The 26,992-nt window shown below is 41.0% G+C and overlaps 1 long non-coding RNA gene across 1 annotated transcript; it reads left to right on the forward strand.

Annotated features, from left to right (window-relative positions):
- The first annotated feature begins 14,970 nt into the window (after positions 1 to 14,970).
- On the forward strand, positions 14,971 to 26,535 carry LOC130682916 (uncharacterized). Its single transcript, XR_008996370.1, has 2 exons — positions 14,971 to 15,441; positions 26,020 to 26,535. It is a non-coding gene; the product is annotated as an uncharacterized LOC130682916 (long non-coding RNA).
- The last annotated feature ends 457 nt before the right edge of the window (positions 26,536 to 26,992 follow it).

Genomic DNA, 26,992 nt, shown 5'->3' on the forward strand with positions numbered 1-26,992 from the left:
TAAAATAATAAGTAACCAGGATGTAATGAATATAGTCAAGATATTGTAACAGCTTGGTATGGTGATAGCTGGTACCTAGAATTGTCATGTATATAAATGTTGAATCACTATGTTGTACACCTGAAACTAATGTAATTAATACTGTGTGTCAACTACCCTTCAATAAAAAATAATTATCTACAAAAAAAAAAGAGCAAACACAATGGTTAAGTGCCAGAGTCCAGCTCCAGTGAGTCCAGGAGTCCCTGAAGGATGGACGGTATCAGTGACTAACCAAAATAAATGAGGACACAGACACTAGCAAAAGCTGAGCCTGGACTTTAATGAAAAGTAGCAGCTTGATTATATACTCTTTAATTACATAAAGTACAGATATTAATCATTTAATTGACACATAGCATGGTTACTTGAGTTTAGAGAATGAGATTACATCATTTTGCAGGTCTTAGCAGTTAACTTGTTTCTAAGCAAGCTATATAATTTTATTTATTGTGGCCAGAAAATTTTACAAAGTTTAGGTAGGTGCCAGAATCTTGGTTTCTTTAGAGATGACTATCTTAAGTTCACTATTCTATTAGTTTTATGTAGGGCCTTCATTCTTTCATAGCTATACTCCCATTCCTCATCTCAGGCAGGAAAGAAAGAGGCTCCCTCTAAAAGGGCATGATTTCTTTTTGGCAGGCAAGGACAAATTTTATGCACTGTGCCTCAGACCCATTTTCAGTAAGACTTACAATGGAGATTTTCTGATCTGGAGTTAGGTAATGCCCGGTTCTCATTTGTTTTATAGTTTACCATGCTGTTCTCTGGCTGGCTAACCACAGAATAGCATTTGTTCTCTGTACCCACCTGTTGCCATTAATCATTGAATATGTTATTTGGAGGCTACATAAGGGTGGGGGAAGGAACCTCAACCCAGGTAAATTTCCCATATCTTTTTTCCATAAATTTGGGTTCAGTTCTCATGGGGTCTCACTTTCCCATCATCAGGGGTAGTCACAGGGACAGTAGTGGTCTTTTCCAATTTCCTTTAGGGCCAGTACTAGAATTTTCAGGGAGAATTAGATATGGCTGTGGGATTAATGGGCTTAATATATTAAATCAAGTAATATAGAAATCAAGTGTATGAAGATATGTGACTTGATTGTCTCTCCTATGACATCTGATGTTTGGTCAAGGACAGAATGATTAAAGCCATAAAAAGTTCCTACAGTTCGTGACCGCCCTCATATGGTTTCGGTGTCCTTGAGGAGTGTCCCGCCCTTGGGCAGGACTCAAAGATAGATGATGAACATGTGCTGAACCCCCTACTCAGATTTCTTCAGATGTTCATTTATTCAATAAATATGAGGAGTGCCTTCTCGGCATTACTCTTGAGCTGTTACGCCTTGAGTCCCCTGGCTGGTCCGTTCAGGTCTTCGACATCTCATGGCATCACCTCCTTAATCTGCGGGTCGGAGATGGGGAGGAGGCCGACATATGGCCTCTTCCCTGAAGGTGCAGTTTGAATTAAAACCATAATAAGCAAAGTTATTAGGAGGGACATTTTGAGCAGGAGGGATATCGGGGTTGCTCCTCTGGGAAGGCCACTGTGCAGTCCCTTCCATCCAACTGCCTGGACTGTGTCATCAGGCTGGCAGATTGGACCGGCTCCTGACAGTTAAAAGAGTTTGAGTTATCCAGTAATTTACTAGCTCAGTCACTGTGACCGAATTACTTAATTTCCCAATGCTTGAATTTCCCCATATATAAAAAGGGGATGGTAATGTCATTATTAGGTTAAATGAGATGTGTGAAGCACTGTGCCTAGTACATGTTTTAGCATTCAATATATATTCTTTTTAAAATTTGCTTACATGATTAGATTGAGTTTATTTGTTTTAAATATACCTTGCATCAACTAATACTTAATTTCATGTCTTCTTGTTGGATATTAACTGTATAACTGCTATCTAAGAGAATGTTGTTATAAAATTTGTTCATGGTTTCTGTATCTTTGAACTTAATGGTGCTTAGTTCTGGCCTTAAGAACAAGGATGTTTTTAAATCAGTAGTAGAATTGTATCTTAATGATATTCTTGATACGGATTTTTGCTTGAGGAAGGCTCCCTTGGACTCTTTTTAAGGGGCATTATTTTGAGAGAGACCTGGCCATGTTACTTTTACATATAATATTGATGTTGATTTCAAGAATAATGCCCCGGGGTTACTCTTTTGCTTGAAACAAAGGAACCAAGCTCAAGGAGGCTAAACTTTATATTTTATATTTGAGTAGCCTAAGGAGTGTGAGGTCCACAGCTTTTCATACCATTTCATTCATTCAGTTTGGAATATATTTAAAAAGATGGTTGTATGTTTTTTTCAGAGTGTGTTCTTGTGGTATATAGATTAAGGCAATCCTAAGACAAAACTTGAAATGATACCTTGTTTTGTGTGCATGTTTTAAGGAAGTTTATTGAGGTATGTAATTCACATACATCATTACACATGTATATTTTGATTTTTGACATACTTACACATCTGTGTAACTACCACTGTTAAGCTATCCAGCCTTTCCATTATCACCGGAAGTTCCCTTGAACCTCATCTCAGTCAACCCTTCCTACCTCTGACTCAGGCAACCAGTGATCTGTTTTGATCACTGGAGATTAGGTTTACTGTTTCTAGAGGTTCACCCAAACAATCACATGTATGTACTCTTTTATCTACCTTATTTTGCTCAGCGTAATGTTTTGAGATTTAATCCATGTATCAGTAGTTCACTGCTTTTACATTGGTGAGTATAGTATTTATAGGCTGAGTGACTAGTATTCCATTGCATGAATATACCACAATTTGTTTACCCATTCACCTACAATGGATTTACTATTCGCGTTGTTTCTGGTCTTCCTATAGAATAAAGCTGCTATGAACATTCACATACAAATTTCCATATGGATGTATGCTTAAAATTTATTTTGGGTAAATACCCAGAAGTAGAATTGCTGTGTCATATATAGTTTTAAGTGTATGTGTAACTCTGTAAGAAACTACCAAACTGGCTTCTAAAGTGCTTGTAACATTTTAGAACGAATAAATGATTTCAGACAAGTTACAGTATACAAAATTAATTCACAGAAATCTATTGCATTCCTATATACTAACAATGAATTAGTAGAAAGAGAATTGAGGAAGCAACCCCATTTACAATTATATCAAGAAGAATAAAATACCCAGGAATAAGCCTAACCTAGGAGGTGAAAGACCTATACTCTGAAAAGTACAAGACACTCATGAGAGAAATTAAAGAAGACATCAGTAAATGGAAAAACAACTTATGCTCATGGATAGGAAGAATTAATATTGTCAAAATGGCCATCCTGCCTAAAGCAATCTGGAGTTTCAATGAAATCCCTATTAAATAACCAATATTCTTCAACAAACTATAACAAACAGTTCTAAAATTCATATGGAACCATATGAAAAAACCCAAAATAGCCAAAGCAATCCTGAAAAGGAAGAACAAAGCCAGGGAGGGGATTGGAAGGCTGGGATTATGCTTCCCAAGTCAAGCTCTACTACAAAGCCACAGTAATCAAAACAATTTGGTACTGGCACAAGAACAGACCCATAAATCAGTGGAACAGAATAGAGAGTCCAGATATAATTGCACACATCTATAGCCAATTAATATACAATAAAGGAGCCATAAATATACAATGGGGAAATGACAGCCCCTTCAACAACTGGTATTGGCAAAACTGGACAGCTACATGTAAGAGAATGAATCTGGATTATTTTCTAACTTCATAAACAAAAGTAAACTCAAAATGGATCAAAGACCTGAATGTAAATCATGAAACCATAAAACTCTTACAGGAAAACACAGGTAAACATCTCTTGAATATAAACACGAGCAACTTTTTCATGAATACATCTCTGAGCGAAAGAGAAACAAAAGCTGAAATGAACAAATGGGACTACATCAAGCTGAAAAGCTTCTGTACAGCAAAGGACACCATCAGTAGAAAAAAAAGGCATCCTATGTTATGGGAGAATACATTCATAAATGACTTATCTGATAAGGCGTTAACATACAAAACATATAAAGAGCTTACATGTCTCAACACCCAAAAAACAAATAACCCTATAAAAAATGGGTGAAGGATCTGAAGAGACAGTTCTCCACAGGAGAAATTCAGATGGCCAACAGGCACATGAAAAGATGCTCCACATCACCAATATGGGTGAATGTTGAAACCACAATGTTCATGTGAAACCTTCATAAGATTATATATCAGTGATACTTTAATTTTAAAAAGTGCTTGTAACAGTTTACATCAGGGAGATGCAAATTAAAACCACAATGAGATGTCGCCTCACAACAGTAGGATGGTCAACATCCAGAGGTCAAGAAAAAACAAATGCTGGCAATGATGCAGAAAAGGGGGGACTCTCCTACACTGTAGGTGGGATTGTAAATTAGTTCAACCATTGTGGAGAGCAATACGGATGTTCCTCAAAAAACTAAAAATAGAAATGCCATTTGACCAAGGAATACCACTCCTAGGAATTTACCCAAAGAATACGAGGTCACAGATTCAAAAACACATATGTACCCCTTTGCTTATTGCAGCACAATTTACAACAGCCAAGATATTGAAGCAACCTAAGTGTCCATCAGTAGATGAATGGATAAAAAAGAGGTGGTACATACACACAATGGAATATTATTCAGCCATAAAAAGGAAGGCAGTCCTGCCAGTGGCAACAACATGAATGGAGCTAAATGGTATTATGCTCCATGAAATAAGCCAGGCAGAGAAAGACAAGTATACAATGACTTCACTCATTTGTGGAGTATAACAACAAATCAAAACTGAAGGAACAAAATAAAAGCAGACTCACTGACTCTGAAAAGCAACTAGTGGTTCAAAGGGCAAGGTTGGGGAGGGTGGTTGAAGAGGGAGAAGGGAATTAAGGGGCACTATAATTCTCAATCATGATATAGGTGGGTCTCAGGGAAGACAGTATAGCATGGGGAAGACAACAACTCTGAAGCATCTTACTAAGCTGATGGACAGTGACTGCAGTGGCAGGGGTGAGGACTTGATAACATGGGTGAGTTGAAACCACAATGTTCATATGAAACCTTCATTATATTGTATATCAGTGATGCTTTAATTTTTAAAAAGTGCTTGTGACATTTTACAATGTATTAAAGTTCTAGTTGTTCCAATCATTGCAGACATTTTTCTATATTTTAATTTTAGCTGTTCCACTAGTTGTGTGGTAGTATCCTTTTGGTTTTAATTTGGATTTCACTGGTACTAAAGATATTTGAGTATCTTTTGATGTACTTATTGGCTATTTTTATATTTTCTTTTATGAACTGTCGGCTTCAATCACTTGTTTTTAATTGGGTTGCTTAACTTTATTATTGAGATATAAGAATTCTTTATATATTCTGAATCCATGTTCTTTGGTGGATATAGGTATTTAAAATAGTTTCTCCCTTTATGTGGCTTGTCTTTTGATTTTCTTAATGGTATCTTTGAAGTGCAAAACTTTAAAATTTTGATGAAATCCAATTCATAATTTTATCCTTTCAGACTTTGTGCCTTTTGTGTTCTAAGATATCTTTGCCAACTCCAAGAAGATTTTTTGCTCCTGTGTTGTTATAGGTCTGTGATCCACTTCAGGTTAATTTTTGTCTGTACCATATTTTGCTGTTCATTTACAAGCTTGCCTGAGGTAGGCCTTGCATAGTTTGAAAGACAGAACAAGTTGGTCTTAATCATCAAAATTCAGTAAGAGAATTTCCATTAGACTTTTTAGGACTTTTTCAGGACCCAACTAAAAACCAAAGCTCAATATTGCCAGAGTCCAGCTCCAATGAGTCCAGGAGTCCCTGAAGGATGAACGGCTTTGGCAACTGAATGAATGAGTGAGGACACAGACACTAGCAAAAGCTGAGCCTGGCCTTTAATGAAAAGTAGCAGCTTGATCATATACTCTTTGATTACATAAAGTAAAGTATAGATATTAATCATATAATTGACACATAGCATGGTTACATGAATTTGGAGAATGAGATTATATCATTTGGCAGGTCTTAGCAGTTAACTTATTTCTAAGGAAGCTTGGTTTTTAGTTATTGCGGCCAGAAAATCTTACAAAGGTTAGGTAGGTGCCAGACCTTTGGTTTCTTTAGAGATGACTACCTAAAGTTCACTATTCTATTGTTTTTATGTAAGGCCCTCATTCTTTCATAGCTATACTCCCATTCTTCATCTCTGGTAGGAAAGAAGGAGGCTGTCTCTAAAAGAACACAATGAGAGAGGAGGAGCCAAGATGGTGGCATGAGTAGGGCAGTGGAAATCTCCTCCCAAAACCATAAATATTTTGGAAAATACATCAAATACAACTATCCCTAAAAGAGAGACTGGAAGATACAGTACAACAGCCAGGCGACATCTACACCTGCAAGAACCCAGCACCTCACGAAGCAGGTAAGATAGAAGCTGCAGCCTGGTGGGACCCAAGCGCACCTGTGACCCCAACTCCCTGGTGGGAGGAGAGGAGTTGGAGCAGGGAGGGAGAGGGAGCCAAGGACTGCTAAATAGCCAGCCCTAGCCACCTGCACCAGAGTGCAGACACACAGTGCGTGGTGTGCAGGATATTAGGGAAACGGAACGGTAAAACCTGCAAGTGGGTCCCTGCAGCTGGTGCCCCTGGGACAAAAGAAAAGCGAGTGCCTTTTGAAAGTCTTAAAGAGACAGGAGCCTCACAGCTGGATGGAAGCATCCTGGCACACTCAGCCCAGCAGCTGGGAATCCCGGGGAACGCTGGGCAACCTAAACCCTGGGTGGCAGCACAGCTCTGAGGATCCTCACAGTGATAAACAGTCTCCCGCCCTTTCCCCCTCTGGTGCAGCCCCACCATAGCAAAGCAGCAGCCTGAGGCCGGCCACATCCACAGCAGCCACACAGAGCCTACTCCACAGACACCAGGTCCAGACTCAGAGACCCCGCTAAGGTGCAGCTGCCCAACACAAGCCGCTAGGTGTCACCATTCTCGCAGGAGAGGAAGGCAACGAGCAAGCGGAAGGGATTTTGTTTTCCCAGCTGACACATGAGCCAACTGTCCACGACTACCTCTATCGCCATGGAAACGCAGAAGAATTTGATACAGACCATAATAACCCAGACACCCCTTGAGAGCAACTTGGGGAGATAGATTTAACCAACCTTCCTGAAAAAGAATTCAAAATAAAGGTCATAACCGTGCTGATGGAGCTGCAGAGAAAAATGCAAGAGCTAATGGATAAAGTTGGGAAGGAGAATACAGAAATAACACAATCTCTAGAAGGACTTAAAAGCAGAATGGATGAGATGCAAGAGGCCATTAATGGAATAGAAGTCAGAGAACAGGAACGCAGAGAAGCTGACGCAGAGAGAGATAAAAGGATCTCCAGGAATGAAAGAATATTAAAAGAACTGGGTGACCAATCGAAACGGAACAATGTCACCATTATAGGGATACCAGAAGAAGAGAGAGAAAAAGGGATAGAAAGTGTCTTTGAAGAAATAGTTACTGAAAACTTCCCCAAACTGGGGGAGGAAATAGTCGCTCAGACCACGGAAGCCACAGAACTCCCAAAAGAAGGGACCCAAGGAGGACAACACCAAGACACATAATAATTAAAATAGCAAAGATCAAGGACAAGGAGAGAGTATTAGAGGCAGCCAGAGAGAGAAAAAAGTTCACCTACAAAGGAAAACCCATCAATCTATCATCAGATTTCTTAACAGAAACCTTACAGGCCAGAAGAGAATGGCATGATATATTTAATCCAATGAAAGAGAAGGGCCTTGAACCAAGAATACTGTATCCAGCACGATTATCATTTAAATATGAAGGAGGGATTAAACAATTCCCAGACAAGCAAAAGTTGAGGGAATTTGTCTCCCACAAACCACCTCTACAGTGTATTCTAGAGGGACTGCTCTAGATGGAAGCACTCATAAGGCTAAATAGATGTCACCAGAGAAAACAAAATCACAGCAAAGAAAGCAGACCAACCAAATACTAACTATAGGCAAAAAATATAAAATCAACTACCCACAAAACCAGTCCAAGGGAACACAAAAGAGCACAAAATAAAACACCGAACATATAAAGAATGGAGGAGGAGGAATAAGAAGGGAGAGAAATAAAGAATCATCAGACTGTGTTTATAATAGCTCAATAAGCGAGCAAAGTTAGATGGTAAGATATTAAAGAAGCTACCCTTAAACTTTGTTAACCACGAATCTAAAGCCTGCAATGGCAATAAGTACTTATCTTTCAAAAGTCACCCTAAATGTAAATGCACTGAATGCACCAATCAAAAGACACAGAGTAATAGAATGGATAAAAAGCAGGAACCATCTATATGCTGCTTACAAGAGACTCACCTGAAACCCAAAGATATGCACAGACTAAAAGTCAAGGGATGGAAAAAGATATTTCATGCAAACAATAGTGAAAAAAAAAGCAGGTGTTGCAGTACTAGTACCAGATAACATAGACTTCAAAACAAAGAAAGTAACAAGAAATAAAGAAGGACATTACATAATGATAAAGGGGTCAGTCCAACAAGAGGATATAACCATTATAAATATATATGCACCCAATACAGGAGCACCAACATATGTGAAACAAATACCAACAGAATTAAAGGAGGAAATAGAATGCAATGCATTCATATTAGGAGACTTCAACACACTAATCACTCCAACAGACAGACCCACCAGCCAGAAAATAAGTAAGGACACAGAGGCACTGAACAACACACTAGAATAGATGGACCTAATAGACATGTATAGAACTCTACACCCCAAGGCAGCAGGATACACATTCTTCTCAAGAGCTCATGGAACATTTTCCAGAATAGATCACATACTAGGCCACAAAAAGAGCCTCAGTAAATTTTAAAAAGTTTGAAATTCTACCAACCAACTTCTCAGACCACAAAGGTATAAAACTAGAAATAAATTGTACAAAGAAAGCAAAAAGGCTCACAAACACATGGAGGCTTAACAACATGCTCCTAAATAATCAATGGATAAACAACCAAATTAAAATAGAGATCAAGGAATATATGGAAGAAATGACAACAACAATACAAAGCCCCATCTTCTGTGGGACGCACTGAAAGCAGTTCTAAGAGGAAAGCAGTTCTAAGAGGACAGCAATCCAGGCAAATTTAAAGAAGGAAGAACAATCCCAAATGAAGAGTCTAAAATCACAATTATCGAAATTGGAAAAAGAAGAACAAATGAGGCCTAAAGTCAGCAGAAGGAGGGACATAATAAAGATCAGAGAACAAATAAATAAAATTGAGAAGAATAAAACAATAGAAAAAATCAATGAAATAAAGAGCTGGTTCTTTGAGAAAATAAACAAAATAGATAAGTCTCTCGCCAGACTTATTACGAGAAAAAGAGAAACAACACACATCAACAGAATCAGAAACGAGAAAGGAAAAATCACGAGTGACCCCACAGAAATACAAAGAATTTTTGGAGAATACTATGAAAACCTATATGCTAAAAAGCTGCAAAACCTAGAAGAAATGGACAACTTCCTAGAAAAATACAACCTTCCAAGACTAAACAAGGAAGAAACAGAAAATCTAAACAGACCAATTACCAGCAATGAAATTGAAGCAGTAATCAAAAAACTACTCAAGAGCAAGTCCCCCGGGCCAGATAGATTTACCTCGGAATTTTGTCAGACATACAGAGAAGACATAATACCCATTCTCCTTAAAGTTTTTTATAAAATAGAAGAGGAGGGAATACTCCCAAACTCATTCTATGAAGCCAGCATCACCCTAATACCAATACCAGGCAAAGTCCCCACCAAAAAAGAAAATTACAGACCAATATCCCTGATGAATGTAGATGCAAAATACTCAACAAAATCTTAGCAAACCGAATTCAAAAATACATCAAGAGGATCATACACAATGACCAAGTGGGATTCATTCCAGGGATGCAAGGATGGTACAATATTCGAAAATCCATCAACATCATCCACTACATCAACAAAAAGAAGGACAAAAACCACATGATCATCTCCATAGATGCTGAAAAAGCATTCGACAAAATTCAACATCCATTCATGATAAAAACTCACAACAAAATGGGTATAGAGGGCCAGTACCTCAACATAATAAAGGCCATATATGATAAACCCACAGCCAACATCATACCGAACAGTGAGAAGCTGAAAGCTTTTCCTCTAAGATCAGGAACAAGACAAGGATGCCCACTCTCCCCACTGTTATTCAACATAGTACTGGAAGTCCTAGCCACAGCAAGTAGAGAAAACAAAGAAATAAAAGGAATCCAGATTGGTAAAGAAAAAGTTAAACTGTCATTATTTGCAGATGACATGATACTGTACATAAAAAACCCTAAAGACTCCACTCCAAAACTACTAGAACTGATATGGGAATTCAGCAAAGTTGCAGGATACAAAATTAATACACAGAAATCTGCGGTTTTCCTATGCACTAAAAATAAACTAATAGAAAGTGAAATCAGGAAACCAATTCCATTCACAATTGCATCAAAAAGAATAAAATACCTAGGAATAAACCTAACCAAGGAAGTGAAAGACCTATACCCTGAAAACTACAAGACACTCTTAAGAGAAATTAAAGAGGAGACTAGCAAATGGAGACTCATCCCTTGCTCTTGGCTCGGAAGAATTAATATCATCAAAATTGCCATCCTGCCCAAAGCAATCTACAGATTCAAAGCAATCCCTATCAAATTACCAACAGCATTCTTCAATGAACTGAAACAAACAGTTCAAAATTCATATGGAACCACTGAAGACCCCAAATAGCCAAAGTAATCCTCAGAAGGAAGAATAAAGTGGGGGGATCTTGCTCCCCAACTTTAAGTTCTACTACAAAGCCACAGTAATCAAGACAAATTGTTACTGGCACAAGAACAGAGCCACAGACCAGTGGAACAGAATAGAGACTCCAGACATTAACCCAAACATATATGGTCAATTAATATATGATAAAGTAGCCATGGGCATACAATGGGGAAATGACAGCCTCTTCAACAGTTGGTGTTGGCAAAACTGGACTGCTACATGTAAGAGAATGAAACTGGATCACTGTCTAACCCCATACACAAAAGTAAATTCGAAATGGATCAAATACTTGAATATAAGTAATGAAACCATAAAACTCCTAGAAAAAAACATAGGCAAAAATATCATGGGCATAAACATGATTGACTTCTTCATGAACATATCTCCCCGGGCAAGGGAAACAAAAGCAAAAATGAACAAACGGTACTATATCAAGCTGAAAAGCTTCTGTACAGCAAAGGACACCATCAATAGAACGAAAAGGTATCCTACAGTATGGGAGTATATATTCATAAATGACAGATCCGATAAAGGGTTGACATCCAAAAAATATAAAGAGCTCACGCACCTCAACAAACAAAAAGCAAATAATCCAATTAAAAAATGGACAGAGGAGCTGAACAGACAGTTCTCCAAAGAAGAAATTCAGATGGCCAACAGACACATGAAAAGATGCTCCACATCGCTAGTCATCAGAGAAATGCAAATTAAAACCACAATGAGATATCACCTCACACCAGTAAGAATGGCCACCATCCAAAAGAGAAACAACAACAAATGTTGACGAGGTTGTGGAGAAAGGGGAACTCTCCTACACTGCTAGTGGGAATGTAAATTAGTTCAACCATTGTGGAAAGCAGTATGGAGGTTCCTCAAAGAGCTCAAAATAGAAATACCATTTGACCCAGGAATTCCACTTCTAGGAATTTACCCTAAGAATACAGCAGCCCAGTTTGAAAAAGACAAATGCACCCCTATGTTTATCGCAGCACTGTTTACAATAGCCAAGAAATGGGAGCAACCTAAGTGTCCATCAGTAGATGAATGGATAAAGAAGAGGTGGTACATATATACAATGGAATATTGTTCAGCCACAAGAAGAAAACAAATTCTATCATTTGCAACAACATGGATGGAGCTAGAGGGTATTTATGCTCAGTGACATAAGCCAGGCAGAGAATGATAAGTACCAAATGATTTCACTTATATGTGGAGTGTAAGAACAAAGAAAAAACTGAAGGAACAAAACAGCAGCAGACTCACAGAACCCAAGAATGGACTAACAGTTACCAAAGGGAAAGGGACTGTGGAGGATGGGTGGGAAGGGAAGATTAAGGAGGGGGAAAAAGAAAGAGGGCATTACGATTAGCATGTATAGTGTGTGTGGGGGGCACGGGGAGGGATGTGCAACACAGAGAAGACAAGTAGTGTATCTACAGCAGCTTGTACTCAGGGTTCACCTGGGCCCTCACCTCCACAGGGGGATGATTGGGCATTGCGGTATGACTGAGGGGAGTGGTCAAGGTCCCCACCCTGGGGGACGTGGTGGGAACTGGAGACAACATGTAGAATTAGCAATTAATTGGTCCCCTGTGAATGTAGAACGTGTCCTGGTGCTGGTAGACAAAGGAGCTGATTGTTCTCTGGTTTATGGCAACCCTGAGCATTTTCCTGAGACCCTTGCTGTGATAGATGGCTATGGGGCTAAGCAATTAGAGTGAAGAAAGCCCAAATCCCATTGGGGATAGGGTGTTTATCCCCAAAGGAGTATACTGTGTACATTTCTCCCATCCCTGCATATATTTTCAGAGTGGATATCCTTTAAGGCCTGTGGTTACAGAGCACTGCAGGTGAGTTCAGACTGAGGGTATGTGTGATAAGGGCAGTTTTGAGGGGACATGCTCAGCACCCACATGTAGCTCTTCCTCTATCTCAGCAGGTGACCAATACTAAGCAGTATAAATTGCCTGGGAGGCCCAAGGAAACTGAAGAAACTCTGCAAGGGTTGGAAAAGGTGGGCATCATAAAGCCCACTCATAAGTCCTTTTAATTCCCTGATGTGGCCAGTGAAAAAGCTGTATGACTCTTAGCATATGACCATGAATTACAGAGAATTGAATAAAGTCACAACCCCTTTGCATGCTGCTGTCCCCTGTACAGCAGCCTTTGTGGACACCCTCAGTCATTAACTAGGGACATATCATTATGTTGTGTACCTTGCTAATGTTTTCTTCTCTGTTGACATAGCACAGGAAAGTCAGGAATGGTTTGCTTTCATGTGGGAAGGCTGGCAGTGAATATCCACTGTCCTTCCAGAGATACCTCCACAGTCCCACCATTTGTCACAGACTTGTAGTCCAGGACTTGGCCACATGGAAGAAACCACAAATGGTGTGGTTGTGTCATTACATTGATGATATAATGCTTACATCTGATTCTCTTGCATATTTAGAAGGGGCAGTTCCTAGACTGCTGCAACATCTATAGGAGAAAGGATGGGCTCTGAGCAGCACCAAGGTTCAGGGACCTGGTTTGTCTGTCAGGTTCTTGGGGGTTGTCTGGTCAGGTAAAACTAAAGTTATCCCAGAAGCAGTCATAGACAAGGCCCAGGCTTTCCCTACCTCTATCACTGTGGCAGTCTTACAAGAGTTTTTGGGTGTTTTGGGCTACTGGAGGGTGTTTACCCCGCACTTGCCACAAATTCTGAAGCCCTTTTACCAGTTGGTATGAAAGGGCATCAGGTGGGACCATGATGAGACCTGTGCAGCTGCATTTACTGCTGCTAAGCAAGCAGTCAAGGGTGTTACAGTCCTTGAGTGTAATGGATTCATCAAGGCCCTGTGAGCTAGATGTTGATGTAATCGGAGATGGTTATGGATGGGGCCTTTGGCAGCGGCTTGAATGGACATGCTAACCTATTGGATTCTCATCACAACTATGGAAAGGAGGAGAGATCTGGTAGCCCTTAACAGAGAAGCAACTGGCTTCTGTGTATCACGCCTTGCTGCCTATGGAGCCCATCACCAGAACAACTCTGACCAAGGTAATAACCACCTGTCCCATTGCAGGGTGGGTGCAAGACTGGACCCAAAGGCCCGGGAGTGGTGTGGTCCAGACGCCTACACTGGCCAAATTGGGCGCATACTTACAGCAACATAGCACCCTCTCTGATAGCCCCTTATGTCAAGATCTCCAATGTTATTTGGGCCAGTGACGTATACCAATGGAAAGTAAGAAGAACTTGCATTTGAGCCATTGGTAGCCGAGAGTCCATATCAGGAGGGAAGAGCCCCTATAACTGAAGGTACTTGGTATACAGATGGCTCCAGTCTAGGGCAGCCTTCGAAGTGGAGGGTTGTGATTTTCTATCGTAAGACTAAGGCAATATGGATGTTAGAGGACGGAGAAGGAAAGAGCAATCAATAGACTGAACCACAGGCAGTATGGCTCATGATCACCCAGGAGCCCTCCGCTGTACTTGTGTGCACTGACAGCTGGGCTGTCTACTGGGACTTTACCCTGTGGCTACCAACATTGTGCCTTGGATGGTTGGTCACTGGCCCCTTTGCGTGCAAGAGTTGTGGCAAGACCTATGGGCCTTTAGTCAGACTAACAGTTACTGTATATCATTTGGCCATTTGCCTTTGACATCCCCAGGGAATGATGAAGCAGACACATTGGCCCACATGCGTTGGCTGGAAGGAAAGCCTGCCTCAGCTGTAGCCCAATGGTTACATCAGCGTTTGTTGCACACATTGCAAAAGGCAATGTGGGCGGTAGCCCGTCGGTGGGCGTGCCATTGACCTTTGAAGAAGTCAGCAGAGCCCAGAAGGAGTGCCTGTGGGATTATGATGGGGATTATGTTGAATCTACAGCCGATCTAGGAAGACCTGTCATCCAACTGAATCTTTGAATCAGTGAACACGTCACCTCTCTTCATTTATTCAAGTCTTCTTTAATTTTTCTCAGTAATGTTTTTTTAATTAAGGTATCATTAATATACAACCACCATGGTGGTTACTACATTTACCCATATTATCAAGTCCCCCCACTCCCCTTTGCAGTCACTGTCCATCAGGTGTAGTAAGATGCTACGGTGTTACTATTTGTCTTCTCTGTGCTGTACTGCCCTCCCGTGACCCCCCCTACATTATGTGTGCTAATCACGATGCCCTTTAATCCCCTTCCCCCTGACTACCCACCCACCCTTTCTCAGTAATATTTTATTGTTTTCACTTAAGTTTCCCAGCGGTCCCCTCCCCATTCCACTACACCTGAAGATAACGTTTCCCTGGCCGCTGGTTGCTGCGTCCTCTCCCTAGCAACAAGGTTCCCGCCGTAGAACAAGCGGCTCTGGGTCTGAGGAACGTGAGGCCGTAAAGCCGCGAGTGTCGTAAACCAGGTACGGTGCGGAGAGGCGCAGGACGTGGCTCGAACATTCGGACGCCCGCAGGAGGAGCAGACAGACGGCCCAGCCCAGGTGTGGGTGCGGAAAGCCGACGAACCGGAGGTGCAGTAACGGTGAGTGGCAGAGGGGACCGAGGAGCGGCCGAGTCAGGGGGAGCCGGGCAGCCGGGGCAGCCGGGGCGGCCGGAGCGGCCGGAGCAGGGACGGCCAAGTGGAACGGAGCACTCTCTGACCGCCTCCGCTGCCGCAGCTGCCGGACCCGCGCCGCAGCCGCTCCGCTCTCCCTGCGCCTTCGAGCCTCTTCTCCGGTCTCTCTCCGGCTGGCCTCTCCTGCCGCCGCTGCCGCCCCCCGGGACGGTTCGCCGCCGCCGCATCCCCGGAGCTGGGCGCGCGGCCGGGACGCGGCCGGCCAGTTTTCTGGTCTGAGTAGAGCGGGTTTTCCCCACCCTTTAGCCCCTAGCCGGGCCAGGCCGGGCCAGGCCGTCCTGCGGGCTGCATGTCGTCGCGCGGAGGTCCCGGCGGAGCGCGCCGCGGGCGGACCGTGCTGGGTCGGCGGCGATGATGTTGGGACCGGCCGGCGAGGCGCGCCCGCGGAATGGGGGGGTGGGGTGGGCGGGACGGAGGCCACAGCGAGGCGACTCCCGAGAGTGCGGTCCACGTTACGTGGGGATCTGGTGCGGCGTCCAGGGACTCCGTGCATGAGCGGGCCCCTGCTTGCCGCCGCGGGAAACCTGGAGCTGGCGGCGAGCTGGGCGGCAGGTGCCTTTGTGGAGTTGTTACCTGGTCTCAGGGACGGGGAAGCACCACAGACAGATCCCCTCTCCCGGGAGAGCTGCTTTTCCGCGCCGGGATGGGGCTTTGCTTGGACGCCTTTTTTCTCTTTGGTTTTTTTTTTGGAAAGTTGCTATCCGGCCAGAGTCACGGAGCGCTGCACCCGGGTAATGGAGCTTGGATGGCGCACTGGGTCTGGGGTGGAAGGCGGGTGGGGGAGGGGGCGGACGGCCCGAGGGTCGCGCGGTTCCGCTGCCCGGGTTGCATTCACAGTGTTTATTGATTTGTGTGAGTTGCTTGCATGTCTGCTTATCTCGGGGGCGTTTCTGTGCTGTTCTCTACCTCTTGTTAAGCAGCGGAATGTCTGCTGATTGCTACTGTCTGGACAGGTCCTGAGGCGAGAGGAGGGAGAGTTGTCCGCCCGGAGACAGGGTACCTGTGTGTATAGTAATGGCCGGCAACGACCCAGCCGCCCGCTGCAGCCCACACTATATAAGGAATTTCGCGTAGGTTTCGGACCAAGCGGTTCCTTTTGGCTTCTGCGTTATTTTTAAAACGAGTGTTTAGGGCTAGGACAATAAAGGTGCCTATGGTGGGATGGCTGTACCTTCCAGTAATATGAGGAAATGTGTGTGAGTGCAAACTTTCTGTCGCTACCCGCCCCCCGCCTCCCTCGCTCCCATTTCTCCCTCCCCTCCTGGATGCAAAACGCGAGGTTCTGTAACCTTTCCTGGCAGTTTTAGATTTTGTTGATGATATTGTTAACATGGCAATTCCCTAGAATCGATCTATAGATGCAATAATATCCCCATCAAAATCTCATCAGACTTATTTGTAGCGGATGAAAAGTTGATTCTAAAATTGATCTGGAATTACAAAGTATATAGAATAGGCAAAACAATTTTTTAAAAGAAGAACAAAGTAGGATGATTTACACTATGTGATTTGAAACTTACTATAAAGCTGTAGTAATCAAGACAGTTGATATTAGTGTGAATTGACATATAGATAAATAGAACAGAACTGAAAGAGCATAAATAAGTCCTCACATTTTTATCAACTGATTTTTAATAAAGTTACCAGTGGGAAACAGATGGGCTTTTCAACTAATGTTCCCAAGTCAACTGGTCACTTGTATACAAAAATATTAATTTAGACTCTTCATTCAACCCATATATAGAAATACACTTAAATAGGATTATAGACCTAAAAGTGAGGGCTAAAACTACAAAAACTTCTAATAGAAAAGAGGAGAAAATCCTGTGACTTGGGAGTAGGCAAAGATTTGTTAGGTATGACACTAAAAGCACCATCCACAAGAGAAAAAAAAGATAAATTGGATTTCATTAAAACTAAAAACTTTTGCTCATCAAAAGACACTATTAGGAAAATGAAAGACAAGTGATATATGGAGAAAACAAATATTTGTGGGTCACATATCAGGTAAAGGACTTGCAACCAAAATATATAAAGAACTCTTAAAATTAAAAATAAGTTAAACCATTTTAAAAACAGGCAAAATATTTGAAAAGACATTTTATCAAATAAGTTATACAAATGAATAATAAGCAGATGAAAAGATGTTCACCATCATCAGTCAACAGAGAAATGCAAATTAAAACTGTAGTGAAGATACAATTTCACTCCCACTAGAATGATTCTAATCAAAAGGACTGCCATTCCAGGTGCTAGTGAAAACATGGAGAAGCTGCAACTCTTTCACACTGCAGGTGGGAATGTAATTGTACAATCCCTTTTGAAGTTTAGCCATATTTTAAAGGGTTAAACATAGACTTATCATTCTAATTAACAATTCCACAAGAATGAAAAACGTGTTCACACAAAGTCTTATACAAGGTTGTTTACAGCAGCATTATTTGTGAGAGCCAAACTTGTCCATCTGCTGGTGAATGAATGAACAAAATGTGGCATATCCATAAAATCAAGTATTATTCAACAACAAAAAGGAATGAACTGCTGATATCCACTACAAAAAGTTTAAAAACTGCTTGTTGCATGGTTCTATTTATAAGACTTTTTTAAAAAAGTTAATCTATACAAACAGAAAACCAAGTTTGCCTGGGGCTGGGAGTGAGTGGGAGTAGGGAATGACTGCAAATTGAAACAAGGAAACTTTCTGAAGTGACAGAAATGTTTTAGAACTGGATCCTAGTAAGAGTTGCATAATCCTATAGATTTACTAAAAAAAAAATCATTGAATTGTGTACTAAAAATGGATGAAATTTATGATATATAAATTATACTTTAAAAAGCCGTTTAAAACTGTCATTATTAAAGAAAAACTTTATTTGAAGTTGGCTTTCTAAGAACTTTTATAATGAAAAATATTCTAAAACAAGGCCCATGAATAGTATGTTCAAAGGGGTTTCCTTAATGTCAGAAAAAAATCAAAATAATTATTCCTGTGTCAAAATCTAAATACACCGTGTGTATTTTTCTTTTATCAAAGTAAATCTTATCAGAGTGGCTTACAATTTTGGGCAACAAAAAAGTAAGTTAAATAGAATACACCTAATTTTGGATTTACATAATGTATGTTGTTCATGGTGTAAGAATATAGTAATTTATCCTCCATTTGCCCCATTGTCCCAAGCACATAAGCCGGTGAGAATTATGCCTGGGCTTGCCTGGGGCTTGCCTGAGTTTACCCCGCCTTATCTCTAAACATCCTGCCCCTGCCCCAAAGCTACAGGCCAAGCGGGTCGCCATAATAAAAGGCAGCACGCTGCTGCTCTCTCTCTATCTCTGTCTCTCTGTCCCCCTGCTCTCTCTCCCTCCCTCTCTCTCTCTCTCTGCTCTCTCTGTCTCTGTCTCTCTCTGCTGCCCTCTCTCTCTTTGTCTCTGTCTCTCTGTCCCCCTCCCTGCTCTCTCTCTCTCTCTCTCTCTCTCTCTCTCTCTCTGCTGCTGCTGCTGTCTCTACCCTACCCCCTGTCTCTGCTCTCTCTGTCCCGCTGCTCTCTCTCTGCTGCTCTCTCTACCCCCCCCCCACTCTCTCTCTCTGCTGTGCTCTCTCTCTCTCTCTCCCCCCACCCCCCTCTGGGGCAGCCACTCTCTCTTTCAGATAATAAAGTCTCTTGCATGGGCCCATGTCTCCTGAGTCATTCTGGGTAAGGAGGGTCGCGGTGAGATACCCTTTCATTGGTGCCGTGACTTGGATGAGGGTCTCCCATTGACTTTGCTCTTCCTCTGGGAACCTGAGCTGCTTTGGGAACCCTCACTGCCCAATCCTCCTCCACGGGCTCACCGTCCACTTCCCCGGTCGCTCGTCTTCTCGCCCAACACACGCCTTCGATTTGGTGAGTCTCCCCTTCGAGGTTGACTTAAATGTCCCTTTGGAACCTGGGAAGTGACCGTTGAGTGTCCGGCACCCTCAAGGGCTCCTCTGGGACAGGGGCACCCCCAACCACGACTTTCAGAGTCACGGTTGATCCCCATAGTCGACCCTTCTCTGCCACCCCCTGGTGAGAATCCTCATCCACTGAGGCCCGGTCTCCCTATATCTATGTATCTACTCGACTCGAAAACTCCTGGTACCAGGTACTGAGCCTCCCCGGCGTTTTTGCCTAGACCCCACAGTTAGAGGTGGTGACGACCCCCTAACTGTGCCTGGTCTCCGTGACCTTCTCAATCGCTCAGGGACGCCTCAGCAACTTCTGAAGGGTCTCATTCTCACCATGGGATCTGGCCCCTCTGTTCCCACAGATTAACCACTAGGGTGCTTACTCAATAATCTAAAGTCCCTCCATCTCACTCCAGAGCTCAAACCTGTTCGCTACTGTAATGAGATCTGGCCACAATATCCCTTGGACAATCAGTCTAAATGGCCCCCAAATGGCTCTTTAGATCCTAAAATTCTCCGCTACTTACAAACAACTTCTGTGAGCGTACAGGCAAATGGAAAGAGATCCCATCCATATATCCAGGCTTTCTCCTACCTCCGAACCAAGCTCTCTGTCTCCCCTGCAATCCTAAACACCTACTACTTGCCTTAAAGTCCACACCCCTAAGCTTTTTTCACGTTCCCAAATATCCTTAACTGCCAATAAAACTCCTAGACAATGCACCACCACGGGCTCTCTTGTCCCCTCCTGGCTTATGCCAGGAGCTCTGTCTGTCCTCTCACTGTATCATTACGTCTCAATCTGTATGTTTGTGTCTAAGTGTGTGAATGAAAAATATTTTTCTACCTCCGGATGGTATTAATAAAAATTGATTTAAAGACAAGCGCTTGTAAAAATTGGGCATTCTAAAACTTCCAAAAAATTCTAATGAAAGGCACCACTCTCTGCACCACACTGCTGCTCCCTCTCTCTCTCTCTCTCTCTCTCTCTCTCTCTCTCTCTCTCTCTCTCTCTCTCTCCCTCTCTCCCCACCCCCCCTCTGGGGGCAGCCACTCTCTCTTTTAGATAATAAAATCTCTTGCGTGGGCCCACGGTGTCTCCTGAGTCGTTCTGGGTAAGGAGGGTCGCGGTGAGATACCCTTTCACATGGTTATTATCAATCTTTATTTTTCTTTTCTGCAAATTACTCAAAATTAATTTCATCGCACTTGTTTTAATAAATCAGAAAGTTATAGTAGGTTGCAATTCATCATTTATAATCTATCAATATAAAATATGATGAACTATTCAGTTCAGTTATGATGACTAGAGTATTGGAGTACATTTTCATCTTTCCCTATGTCAAAATTTAATTTACTAAAGTCTACAGTAGATTCTTCACAACCGCATCCTTTTGAATGCACTGTCTCAAGAGAAAATCAACTAGTTGGTCACAAATTAACCAGATAATGATATCTATAAAGCAACACATGAAAAGGAAGTAGCTGAAGTCCAAATACCACTTTATTTGGCAGATTAGATATTCTAAAAAACATTGTTTTTGTTTTGTTTTTTGCTTTGTTTCCATTTAATATTTTATTTTATATATAATAAATTTAAATAAATATGTACTAACCCATCTAATTTATATATTAACACTGTGCCATTAATAAAATGATAATTCATGTCTATCTACTATTCATTCATGCAAAATTGAAGTTTTTGAAAATTATGTAAATACATGAGATACAAAATGAAAAGTAGGTATATAAGTAATCAAAAACATGTAATTGTATTTTCTCACTAAATTAGAAAAAAATTTAAAAACTCCCATAAGTGTGCAATGAAACTAGACCTCACAGATATAATGTAATACACAATTTGGTAATATGATTCAATAACTTGAATGTATAAATGCTATTCATTCATCTATTCAAAAAAAGTGGTAGGTGTCAATTAGGTTGCAGTCATGATCCAGGCCCTAGAGAGAGACCATAATCAAAATCAAAATAAAAGTGCTTGTTTTCATGAAGTTTGCATTCTAATGGTAGATAGGCAATTACACAAATAAATAATATGCATGATGGTTCAGTGTTACAAGTAAAACTAAAATAGAGGGTTACAGAGTAATATTTGGGGTACTGTTTTATAAAAGGTATTTAGTTTAAAAGAGCCTGTCTGAGAAGGCAGAGTAGAGCCCTAAAGGAAGTGAGGTAGTGAACCTACCATGTGCCATCTGAGGCAAGCGTATATCAGTCGAGCAAAGGGCAGGTGCAAAGGACCTAAGGCCTGAACATGCCTCGAGTTTAGGAGAAGCAAGGAGGCCAGTAGATGGAACTGGATGAGAAAAGAGAAGAGTGGTAGGACAAAACATTAAAGAGGTGGAGGAGGAAGCACAAATCTACTGAGATAAAGAGCCAATGAAAGTTTTTCTACAGAGAAGTGACATGACCTAGCTTCTCTTTTTAAAGGAGGACTCCAACATTGTGTGAAGAATGGCTGAGGTACAAGAGTGGCAAAAGGCAGAAAGCAGGCAGGCCATCACAGGCGGGAGTACTCCTGGTGAAAGATGATAGTGGCTTGGACTAGAAAAGTTAAAATAGTGGTGGTCAGCAGTGGTTGAATTTTGAGTAGATTCTGCAGGATTTTGTCATGCACTAAGATGTGGTTGTGAGCAAAAAATGTCAAAGATGACTCTAAAACTTCCAGCCTGAGAAAATGACAGACTGGAGTTGCTATTTACCTTGATTAAAAGTCTACAGGAAGAGACAGTTTTATAGAGAGATAAAGTGGAGAATTAAGTCTGTTTTCGGAAATGTTAGGTTTGAGCAACAAGAGATGTTGGATAGAATATGGATTTTGAAGTCTCATAGATACAGATTTGGCACTGATAATCAGTAGATTGACAGACTATTACACCATGACACTGGGTATTACCGTAGGGATATTACCAGATAGAAGAGACAACTAATCTGAAAACTGAGTCCTCAGACACTCCAAAATTCAAATGTTGGACAATAAGCAGAAATCAGCAAAGAAAACTGAGAAATAGTCAGTGAAATAAACAAAAGAAGCTGCAAAGTGTTATTCTGGGAGCAGTAAAGAAAGTGTTTCAAAAAAGAACATTATACGAAATGGTAGTGTATGCTAACGGACCAAGAGAGCTGAAGACCAAGCAGTGAGCTGTTGATTTGGGAACATGGAGGCCTTTGATGATTTTTAACAAGAGAGGTGTCATTGGAAAAGGGAAATATAAAAAATTATTAGAGTGGATTCAAGAGCAAATGGAAGGAGAGTAGGTAGAAACAATATGTGTATATAACTCTTGTTGAAGAATTTTACTCTAAAGGGGAAATTTGACTTAGATGGAGGGTGACATAAGTTAAAAGGTTTTACTATTTTTCAACTTGGAAATATTATGATATACTTATATGCTGATCAGAATTATACAGTAGAAAGGGGGAAAATTCAAGCTAAAGCAGGTAAACTATAGGACTGATATCCTTGAGTGACAAGTGTATTTTATTAGGACACTTAGTAGGACACTTATTTAGACAGGAGCACCAATAGTTCCTTCATTGTCATAGATGAAAAGGTAGAGTATGACTGGGGAGAGACATGTAGGGTTGTAGATATGGTGTGGGCAATCTTTTGTTATCTATTTGCTCAATGAAGTAGAAAGCAAGGTAAACGGAAGCATCAGGTTTGAGGAGACAGGAGAAGGCTTAGAACAGTCATAGTTAGGAAGGCAGTGGATTTGTGGACAACAATTAGGGGGTGCTTGAGGTTCTTAGTTATACATTTAAATAAGAGCAGTCAGAATTGTGTGTTTTTCTCCAGCCGCATTCAGCTGCAAAAGTGTAGGCATGAAATGATCAGAGAGTGTGATCTAATCAGGAATAGGATTTTTCTGGAAGTATATGCCAAAAGGACAAGGAAGTTAATGAGCATGTAAGCAAGTGATATAATAATGGACCATTGCCTCTAAAGCTTGTTGGGGGAACATGAGCACATGAGGGGAGAAAAAGGGTATGAGAGAGAGAGTGTAAAGGGATAATGAACTGGAGGTCCCAGTAGGGCAGAAAAGCTGGAGTTGAAGTGCTAGAAGGAGTGGGTTTGAAAATAAGGGGAGTGATTGATTGAAAAATTGGTCACTTGAAGTTTAGATTTCACTCAGCATACCTACTTCTGGAAATTTGTCCTAAGGAAAAATATAAAATATGGGAAAGATGTTTCCTAGTGTTATCTATGTAACAGCCCTAAATTAGAAACAGCACAATTTTGCTGCAATAAACAGGTAAACTTCATGTTACCATTTAAAACATTACATATAAAGAAAAACAGCAGCAGTGAATAAAATGTAATAAAAACAAACAAGTCAGACATCAAGTTGTACATATACCACGATTATGTGTATGTAAATATACATATATAAATATGTAACATACATTACAAATACATAAATGTCTCTAATTATCTATGTGATTATTTGTGCCAATGTCTAACTCTCTTACTGGTTTTCAAGTGTCCCACATCCTAAGATTTACAACCATTCTTTTTATCCATCAAGAAAGCGAGCATCAAGCTCTACACATGGTAGAAGTTCAGTACATTTCATTAAATGAGTGAATGAGGAACTTTGTGAATGAATGAATGGATGGATGATGAATAGATAAATGAAGACGTGTATACTTTTTGACTTTCAAATCTAAGCCTCACATAAAAATTCTAATAACAAGATTCCATCAAACTTCCCTGGAATTTGAAGTTTAACTGTCTAACCTATTGATGTAAAATGGCTTAGAGTTATAAAATTATCACGTAACTTAGAATCTTTGCCTGTATAATTTTAAAACCATTCATGGATCAGGAGGAAGATATTCAGCTTGTGATTTAGTTTCACTTAGGGGAGAAACAATTTTCCTATTGTGTTTTGTGAACCATGAACTACTGTTTATTGTTACATTTCAAAACAATCCTTAATGAATTTTATTTTGATTCAGTGCAACATGTTTTTAAATAAGGTCTGATTCTCAAAAAGATTCTGTGACAAGAGATAGCCAGATGCCAAAAGTCATTAGCGCTGCCTTTGACATACTTACTTGGGGAATTACACAATTTCCAGGCTTAGAATGAGTGTCAGACCGTGCAATGCCCCCATGTTCTATTATGGTGACAGCAAGTGGGCAGGGGACCAGCAGGCTCTTCAACCACACTTTCTTTATTGTATAAAGCATCTATTCTGTGCTAACCTCATCCTAATCATTGCAGCAGCTAGAAAAGCCCCAAACAACAAAACACTACCAGGAACTCAAACAGAACAAAAACCTTAACAGTTTACCCAAAGTATTCCTTACCATGCATACCAAAAACTCCCCTTTAACTTGCATAAACTTTCAATTAGCAGGAAGACTTTCTGGACTATTTTTTGCAATGTGTTTCATACCAGTATTTGAACAAATTTCAGATGATGGCACTCCAGCAGTTGTGTAATCAGAATAATGTTCCTTAGTTTGGTGATTTTGTTAAATCTTTGAGAAATGTACATTTAAAAAAATCAATTACAGTGGGCTCCAGAGGAGAATACAAAACCGTTTACGGAGTTTACAGTGAGGTATGTATTATCATTTGAAGAATGGTAAATGGTCTTTGCTGGTTTATCTACTAACTAAGGAGATAACTATATACATGTCTAAAAGCATTAGTGCTGTTAATTTTTTTTCACTCATCTCAATGTGTAGTAAGGGCCTCACAAGGTCATTTGGATTCTACAATATAAAAAAAAAGACAAAACAAAATGCAGCTTTTTTATACAGCAAGTTTGACATCTTTTATTACAGAATACAAGTGGTCAAACTCTTGCCTCCCACTCTAACCATCTTTCCCTATGCCTGAGATGGCAAATGAAGAACACACAGTTTTGGCTTACAGATGTGTGTTTAAGAAACATACTGGAGTCTCTAAGGAGTCTTTTATTCTTTCCCCCATTGTCCTTTCACACCTACCTCTAGATTTCCTTGTTTCCACTGCTGGATGAAATTCAGGATGCTTTCAGTCACAAGACAAGTTTCACTTCAGAAGTCAAAATGTCCAACACTCAGTGTAATAATCAAAACTCCATATTCTTTGAAAGCGAAGCATCTTTCAGCCTCACCTTTCCATACAAAGCTCAAGACTTGCCTCAGGCTAGTTTCCTTCCTCCCCATCACTCTCTTAAGTTAGTTTCCTTCCTCCCCATCACTCTCTTAAGGCCAGATAGGAGAAGGAATTAAGGGAAATGGCACAATTTTATATAGCAGATAGAATTGCTTCCCTATGTAGGTTCCTTCCAGATGCTGACTTTCTCTAGTGGTATCCACACATACACAGGATTTTGGGAAATATTTCCTCTGTGGTCCTCTGCATTTCCTAAGGCAGGTGATGCTTGTCCTCTCCCTAACCACTAAGAACTCCATCCCTCATCCCTCGCTCCACTGGTCCACTCTGCATAGACTTTCCTGGTATAGTTACTCTACACTTCTAGGCAGTCATCTTAGGCAGGATCTCCTTTGAACTGACCCAGGCTGGCTTTTTTCCAAAGGTCCACTTGTCCTTCAGGAGAACATATGCCTCCTTGCCCTGATGTTGGTGGATGCCCATTAGATCCTCTTTCTCCTTGCTGGCAAAGGCAGCTCCAGCCACAGTCTCTTGCCTTCAGACTTTTCTCTGGAGATGATGAGGATACCAGCCCACTGACAGCTCTTACTCCAAGTAAGTCCTGAAATCTCCCCTTTTAAATATGGACTGGAGGAGGGCTGTCTGTAATGTCGGAGATTCCATTTTCCACTCAACTGGTTTTCCTGTCCAGTTGGTCCAGCATGTAGCATTTGGCTTTGGTTGGCACCTTTTGCACTGTCCTTGGCCTAAAATAATTCCATTTTAGCATTCTGTTACACATGGTGGTTCCTTGGTCTTGAAATGTTGAACCAGTTGATTTTATTAAAGCTTTATTTGCTAATGTTTTAAAATCAAAGGACTTCACATAAAAATTTGGGTTTTGACTTTTCTCTAAAAATCAAAACTGACCACTGCATGCTGATATTCCAATAAAGAAAAAGAAACTGAGCCAAGTGGCTCCTGTCCCAGGAGGCAACAGTTACTGTCTGAGCTGCTAGAGTCCCAACCCAACCCACTTTCCTCAGTTACGGCCTCTGCTGGAATTTGAGATCGAGACACTTGTCCCACCCTTCTATGCATCCAAATCCTACCCTTCATCAAGGTTCATCTCAAATCTCCTCAAGAAGCAACCTAATATAAAAGAAAAAACACAATATTTAAACCCCATTTCATAGGCCAATGCCAGCATAATATTGTAATCCCCCAGAAGAACAAACTGAATGGGAAAGAAGACAACAAGACACAGGAGAATCAACTCATTTTGGGGGGAGTTTGGAAAATAGAGGAGTAGAAACCTTAGTGAATGATACCAGCTAGAAGTAAAAGTTTCACCTTGAAGAATCATGAAAAGATGCAGGAATTGTAGATACCAAGTGTTGCAAAAGTCAGAGAGTCAG

Source organism: Manis pentadactyla, chromosome 3 (assembly GCF_030020395.1).
Source record: "Manis pentadactyla isolate mManPen7 chromosome 3, mManPen7.hap1, whole genome shotgun sequence".
NCBI classification, from domain to species: domain Eukaryota; kingdom Metazoa; phylum Chordata; class Mammalia; order Pholidota; family Manidae; genus Manis; species Manis pentadactyla.